Source organism: Rhea americana, unplaced genomic scaffold (assembly GCF_003343005.1).
Source record: "Rhea americana isolate MKP2758 unplaced genomic scaffold, rheAme1 scaffold_85, whole genome shotgun sequence".
NCBI lineage: Eukaryota > Metazoa > Chordata > Aves > Rheiformes > Rheidae > Rhea > Rhea americana.
In genome coordinates, this window is record NW_028187034.1 from 2,926,015 (window position 1) to 2,931,360 (window position 5,346).

A 5,346-nucleotide genomic window follows, 5' to 3' on the forward strand; every position below is an offset into this window, starting at 1 on the left:
GCGGAGGATCCGCGCCTCTCCTGTCCGAGCGCCCGCGCCGGTGCCCTCGCCCGCGGAGGGGGCGGAGCGCCGCCGCGCGCGCCGGGCCGTTGCTAACGGCGGAGGGCGCGAGGCCCCGCCCCCATCCTCAACGGCTCGCCGCTTCCTCAACGACTCGCCTCCTCCCTGCGGCGGGCTGCTATTGGCGGCGGTGGCCGTCAGCCCGCCGCAGCGGACGCCGCGATTGGCTGGCGGCGCGGGGAGGCGGGCGGCGGCGGCTCCTCCCGGCTGGGTGCCTCGCAGTGCCGGTGAGCGAGAGGCGGTCGCGGTGCCTGCGGGAGGAGCCGGCAGCGTGAGGACGCCAGTCTCTCGCCGCGAGGAGCAGAGCCGCCGCCGTCGTCGCGGCGTTTCTCCCCCCTCCCAGGCTGTAGCCGGACTCAGGTGAAGCCGGCGACGTGGGTGAGGGGCGGCGGGGGGCTCCGGTTTTTCCCCACGCGCGGCGCCGGCGCCTCTTTGTCCGGCGGAGCCAGCGGCTGCCCCTGCGCCGCTTGCCGCCCCTGCCCTCGGCGCGGGGCGGGTGGCAGCGTTGCGCGGGCTGCCCCGCGCCCACCCTCCCGCTGGGCTTCGGGGGYGCGGGTGCTGTGGCGCTATGCGCGGCGCGGTTGCGTTATGCACAGGGAGTTGCCTTTCCGCGCCCTCCACGCCCTGCTAACTGGCCTCCTCGGAGATGGGGTGGCGTTATTCGCGCTCTTTTTTTCCTCCGGACCGTTCTTTCTCCCTCCTTCCCTCTAGTGCGTCTCCCCGTCTTTCCCCCGCTGTGCTGAAGTGTCCCTCTTTTGGAAGTAACGGGTAGGGGAAAATAGGACCGTTTGGCAGCTGTCAGGGCTCTAGCCTGAGTCACAGGCTGACAGTCCTCCTGCAGACATTGCAATGGGCTTGGCTTCCGCCCTCAGATCTTGACTTCCTCATTCAGTTTGGTCTGTACAGTGAAGCCAGGAGAGAGGGAGGAGGGAGTGACAGGGCAAGATGAAGCTTGCAGTAGAAAGTCTTGCAGATAGCTTGTGCTTTCCGGCATCAGCTCCAACAATCTGGGAAGAACTCCCTGGCTTTTAGCGATATTGTTACTAACCTGCCTCCAGTAGGTGTAGAAAGTAACAAATTTCTCAGCCCTTGCGAGTGTGTGTACCCAATAGACTTAATCAGGGTTGTTTCTAATCTTCCTGAACACAGTGTAAAATGAGGTTTAAAACAATATTGTGCTCCCAGTAATACAGTGTAATATTTCAGAAATAAACTGCACAGGTCAGGAAGCTCTTCTTGCAATGATTTTGTTTTTTCCTGTCTCGCCTTACAGCTCCTCTCCCCCATTGTTACCTCTCTTGAACACCTTTTGTGCTCTTCATCCATAGATTTTTCTTCTGTCTTGTGTGTTACGATGTCCTGAGCTGCACTCCCATCAGAGTGGACTAAGAATCTAAGCTTTTTCTAAGTAAGCAGGTCTGTCCTAAACAGAGTCCTCTGTCAAGTAATGCTCAAGAAATTTGAACTTCAGACTTGAAGATATGTTGTAGTAGATGCACTTTGGCCTGCAGACTGTGACTGTCTATGCCTCTGTCTGACCTCATAAAGAAATATAAGTTAATTTGCATGGAGGAATGGAGGTTGTTGAACCATGACTTGAAAGATTAAATTACATATCCTTAACTCTCAAATACATCTTCTTTTCATAAACCTAGATATGATAAAATTTTAACTCCAACATAACAGCACTCTAATCAGTAACTGCCTGTGTACAGATGCTTTTGAAATTAGTCACCAGGTAACAATGTGACCAAGTTCACTTACCCGTGCGGTTCCAGTGAAAATGGCAAATCATGGTGCAGATATGTATTGACTCACAGATGTACTGTCTGCAGTTGTAGCTCTTTCCCTAGGCTGAAATGAGATAAGCAAATATTTTTTGCTAATAGAAGAATTGTAATGGTGGGGAAACAAATGATAAACATAAATGGGCTGCTTTTAATTCAAAAGGGTTTTGAAGTTGTTTGTAGTAATCACCAGAACTGTATAAGCATAGGATTGTGCTGCTAGTCTGACCTTGTGAAAATAACTACAAAATGAAATCAGGCAACAGTTCATGAAGCTGCGTGTCAGGCAGACTAAACTGATGTGTACCACTTCTTGATAGCTTTATTTGTTGCACTGATTTATAGCATATAAGTAGCCTATGAATAAAAGGCACAGAAGCATTTATTTTGTCTTTCGAGAGACCAACAGGCAAAATTTTCATTAACTTCAAGATAGCCGCAAAAGTGCTAGTGACTGATAGAAACAGGGGTCTAAACATTTCATAATTACCAGCCTGGCACCTCAAAGTGGGTACGACTAGCACCAAGCTGGTGAATTCTGTGGTGGTTCTTGTAATACGGTGTAATCTCCTTGATGATTGCCTTGTATTGCTAAGATCTGATTTTTGGAAGTCTTCCGGAGAAGAGACTTTGTCCTCAAAGTTCACTTTATCAGGGAAGTATGTATGTGGATGTTTGTTTAGAAACAGGGTGACTGAATAGTCATATTGCATCCATCCCAGAAGTATGGGTGTAGAACCTGAAAGATTTTTATTGGATCTTGTTTGCATAGATTGTTAAAATATTTCTAGAATGAATAGTTCTGATGTTCTTTTTCACTTTTTTTGGGGGGGGGGCAGGAGGGGCTTTTTTTTTTTTTTTTTTTTTTTTTTTTTTTTTTTTTTTTTTTTTTTTTTTTTTTTTTTTTCCCTAGGACAGTTATTTGCCAGGATGATGTCTTCATCCTAAGAGAAGAAAGAATAAGTGTCTTTCTTTCTTTCTTTTTCCTTTTCCCCTCTAGCTGAATTTTAATATGCTTTAGAACCATTTTAAGAAAGACAATATTTGGTGATAGCTATACCTGAATTTTTAAAGCAGATCACTAATGAATGAGTAATATAAAAATAATAATGAGAAAAAAAATGACTTGTGCACAGTAAAGTTCTAGGAAAGGGATTATATGAATTTCTCACGTAGGAGGTTGAAATAATCTGTCCAATGTATTATTTTTAGTGGATATTATGAAAGTGCAGAGGGTGAGATTGTCTTCAAACTGTAGCAGGTAGTAGGTCTAGTATCATTTTTGATTTGAAAAATATGTCTAGTGGAGTTGAATGCTGCAGATGCTTAAAACAGCAGTATTTGGCATTGCAATCATTTCTAGTATAAATGCTAAGACTTACATTTGCCACTGCAACAAGTTAACTCAAAAACTTGAATTGTTATTTTCTTAGTAGGTCTCTAGAAATACTGTGCTAAATATTTATAACATCTAATAATTCGCAGGTTAGTGCTCTGAAGGGCTATTTGTATGCAAATGATAGGAGTGCATATGTATGCAGGCATGGCTCGTAACTGCATAAAAATAATCTCTCAGGAAGCTTGAAGTATAAAATAGCTTGCCTAAAATCCAGGTTTGTTCTATGAATTCCAAGATATTGAACAGCTGAGAGAGGGAATGTGTTACAGATACTCTGATTTCAAAGTTCTTCCACTTCTGTTTTGGGTGGAATGAATCAATTGGGAACTTTGGATATTGAAGTCTGCTGAATCTCCTGCTTCATCCTCCACCAGGCCCTGTGTCTTTCACAGGATCATGTATTTTAGGAATCTGTATGACTGTAAGAGATCACAGGTGGGCCCTTTGGAGGTGCGGGTGCCCTTATGGCTAACGTAGGATTTACTGAAAGAGGAAGTCAAAGTTAGGGTTGTCTTACACCCCTGCATCTACTTTGCTACATTTGATTTCTTCTATGCTAGCTTCAGGTTATTGGGTAACATATGGAAGTTTACTGGTGACTAAAGTAAACCTTAGAGGCACAAAGTTAGCATGCACATCTAATAAGAGGTGTTCTTTAAAAACTGAATGTATGACTTAATATTGTTTTGTTTATTCACCTCAACACTGCACTGAGTGCCATCTAATATCCATTTTTACCTTTGTTTTCTTGTAGAAATAGCTTATTAGTCTTTGCTTTCTTAGTTTATAATTGAGGCACAGCTGTTTGCATGTTAAATAGAGAAATTGTGCGCCTGATGTTCAGTTTTCTGTGGGTTGTAACAAGGCTATAATAGCACAGGATTGCCTACTGCAGCATTGTTTTTGCTGGCAATTGCTCTAGCTCTGTGGTGGCTTGGTGACCTTGTACCTTAAGTTGCTCTTCAGTTTAAGCACACCATGCTTATAACTGAGTGTTCTTGTGTAAAAAGATGTAGAAACTAGCAACCTGATTTAAATAGCTTAATAGGACAATAATACAAATGCATGTTCTGCTGTGGAAGCCAATATAAATGTGTGTTGTCCTACTAAATGAAATACATCGATTTGCAGGATAGTATTAACTTCATGCCAAGGTTTAATTAAGTTTTTTTTTCCTCATCTCCTCCTCTGACTCCCACGTCTCTCTGTCTCTGTCTCTTTTCCTCTCTTTCTCTCTCTTTAAGTGGCTGTGAGAACTTGTTCTTAAAGTAGTAATCAGCACTGATTTCTCATGCTATCCTAGGCTACTGTAGCAGTTTAGCATCTTCTGATCTAAGTTCAACCCAGTCTTGTGAGGCATAATGGACTAGTCCTTGTTTTTAGTTAATGACCCTTTAATCTGTTGCTGTTCAAGGTGATATGTGCTTCTCTGAGCATCCTGAAAAGTCTAAGGAAATAGTGGTGACTACAACTTTCCAGTAACAGGACTGTGATTGATTTCACTGTGGGATCTAGCACTGCTAAGTCAAGTCTTTTTTAAACATGGCAAAGCAGGGACTGTAAAATTGATATAGCATACTTATCTACTGCAAATTATTTCTGGAAGAAATAATGCAAATGTATTACTGTTGCATGCAGAGAGGTGTAGTGTTATTCAGTGCTACATATTGTGGTTTGACTCCATAACCTCTTTATGAAATTTATGCCTCTAGAGTTTTGTATGTAGCATTTGAACTCTGCTTGTCTTTGACTAGAAGGTTAAAATTCTCCTACTGTGAATATGCTAACTCTACTGAGAGTAATAAATAAAACCACATGGATAAGTGCTATCAGTAAACTGAAGCTTACAATCAATGTATGTTGAGGKAGACTTAACTCTGTATCATAAAAAAAATCCTTAATTGATGAATACTTCTATTCATCAAGAGCTACCATTTCAGTGAGTCTCAGCAGGAAATCCATTGTAATGTGTGCCTCAACACGGAACCAGAGTTCTGATTTGAATGAAAGCAAAGTAGGCGTTCGAATTTGTAAGAAAAGAGGTTTAGACAAATTTTACAGCTTAACTTTGACAGTCCTGCAGAGTGGGTGGCTGCTTGC

The 5,346-nt window shown here is 43.4% G+C and overlaps 1 protein-coding gene across 2 annotated transcripts in view; it reads left to right on the forward strand.

Moving 5' to 3' along the window:
* Positions 1-264: 264 nt before the first annotated feature.
* The window catches only part of MYH9 (myosin heavy chain 9), a 73,530-nt gene continuing 68,448 nt past the window's right edge, over positions 265-5,346 (forward strand). Inside the window, exon 1 of one of the 2 annotated variants that reach the window (XM_085323465.1) lies at positions 265-438. The gene's annotated coding sequence lies outside the window, so the exon portion shown is untranslated. The remainder of the gene's footprint in view (positions 439-5,346) is intronic. The other variant, XM_085323464.1, reaches the window with a different exon arrangement.